Source organism: Arachis duranensis, chromosome 6 (genome assembly GCF_000817695.3).
Source record: "Arachis duranensis cultivar V14167 chromosome 6, aradu.V14167.gnm2.J7QH, whole genome shotgun sequence".
Classification (NCBI taxonomy): domain Eukaryota; kingdom Viridiplantae; phylum Streptophyta; class Magnoliopsida; order Fabales; family Fabaceae; genus Arachis; species Arachis duranensis.
In genome coordinates, this window is record NC_029777.3 from 90,488,510 (window position 1) to 90,490,140 (window position 1,631).

Genomic DNA, 1,631 nt, shown 5'->3' on the forward strand with positions numbered 1-1,631 from the left:
ACAACCATGTCAATAAGTTCTTGAGCTTCTGTAGGCGTTTTCTTTAGGTGAATGGATCCACCTGCAAAATGGTCCAGTGACATCTTAGAGAACTCAGATAGACCATAATAGAATATATCCAGAATAGTCCACTCTGAAAGCATGTCAGAAGGACACCTTTTGGTCATCTGATTGTATCTTTCCCAAGCTTCATAGAGGAATTCACCATCTTTTTGTTTGAAAGTCTGAACATCCACTCTAAGCTTGCTTAGCTTTTGAGGAGGAAAGAACTTAGCCAAGAAGACCGCGACCAACTTATCCCATGAGTCCAGGCTATCTTTAGGCTGTGAGTCCAACCATGTTCTAGCTCTGTCTCTTACAGCAAAAGGGAAAAGCATGAGCCTGTAGACCTCAGGATCTACTCCATTAGTCTTAACAGTCTCACATATCTGCAAGAACTTAGTTAAAAACTGGTAGGGATCTTCTGATGGAAGTCCATGAAACTTGCAGTTCTATTGCATTAGAGCAACTAGTTGAGGTTTCAGCTCAAAATTGTTTGCTCCAACGGTAGGGATTGAGATGCTTCTTCCATCAAACTTGGAAGTAGGTGTGGTATAATCACCAAGCATCCTCCTTGCATTATTATTTTCGGCTGCCATCTCTTCTTCCTTTTTGAAAATTTCTGTAAGGTTGTCTTTGGATTGTTGTAATTTAGCTTCTCTTAGTTTCCTCTTCAGAGTCCTTTCAGGTTCAGGATCTACTTCAACAAGAATATTCTTGTCCTTGCTCCTGCTCATATGAAAAAGAAGGGAACAGAAAATAATAATAGGGATCCTCTTTACCACAGTAGAGAGATTCCTTTATATTAATAGATGAAGAAGGGAATAGAAGAAGGAAAAGGTAAGAATCCAAACACAAGAGTGAAGATAGGTTCAGATTCTTTGAGATGAAGAGAAGTGTTAGTAAATAAATAAATAAATAGAAGGAGATGAGAGGGAGAGAATTCGAAAATTAATTTTGAAAAAGTGTTAGTGATTTTCGAAAATTAAAAGAAGAATTAAAATTAAAATTTAAATTTAAAACAATTAGTTAATTAAAAGAATTTTGAAAAAGAGGGAGGTAATTTTCGAAAATTAGAGAGAGGAAAGTAGTTAGGTGGTTTTGAAAAATATAAGATATAGTTAAAACAAACAAAAAAGTCAACTAGTTAGTTGAAAAAGATTTGAAATTCAATTTTGAAAAGATACGAAGTTAGAAAAGATATTTTGAAGTCAAATTTTTGAAAAAGACAAAAAGATATGATTGAAAAAGATTTAATTAAAAAGACATGATGGAAAAAATATTTTGAAAAAGATTTGATTTTTAAAATCAAAATTGATTACTTGACTAACAAGAAACTAAAAGATATGATTCTAGAATTTAAAGATTGAACCTTTCTTAATAAGAAAGTAACAAACTTCAAATTTTTGAATCAATCACATTAATTGTTAGTAAAGCCTTTGAAAATCATGAATTAAAGACAAGAAAAAGATTTTAAAATTCAAATTAAAAATTTTCGAAAAATAGTAAGAAAAATGAAAAAGATTTGATTTTTGAAAAAGTTTTGAAAAGATAGGATTTTTAAAATTGAAAATTTGACTTAACTTATAAGA

The 1,631-nt window shown here is 31.5% G+C and overlaps 1 non-coding gene across 1 annotated transcript; it reads left to right on the top strand.

The window, feature by feature from the left end:
• Positions 1 to 137: 137 nt before the first annotated feature.
• Positions 138 to 245, top strand: LOC127739844 (small nucleolar RNA R71). The gene has a single exon (XR_008000586.1). It is a non-coding gene; the product is annotated as a small nucleolar RNA R71 (small nucleolar RNA).
• Positions 246 to 1,631: the final 1,386 nt, after the last annotated feature.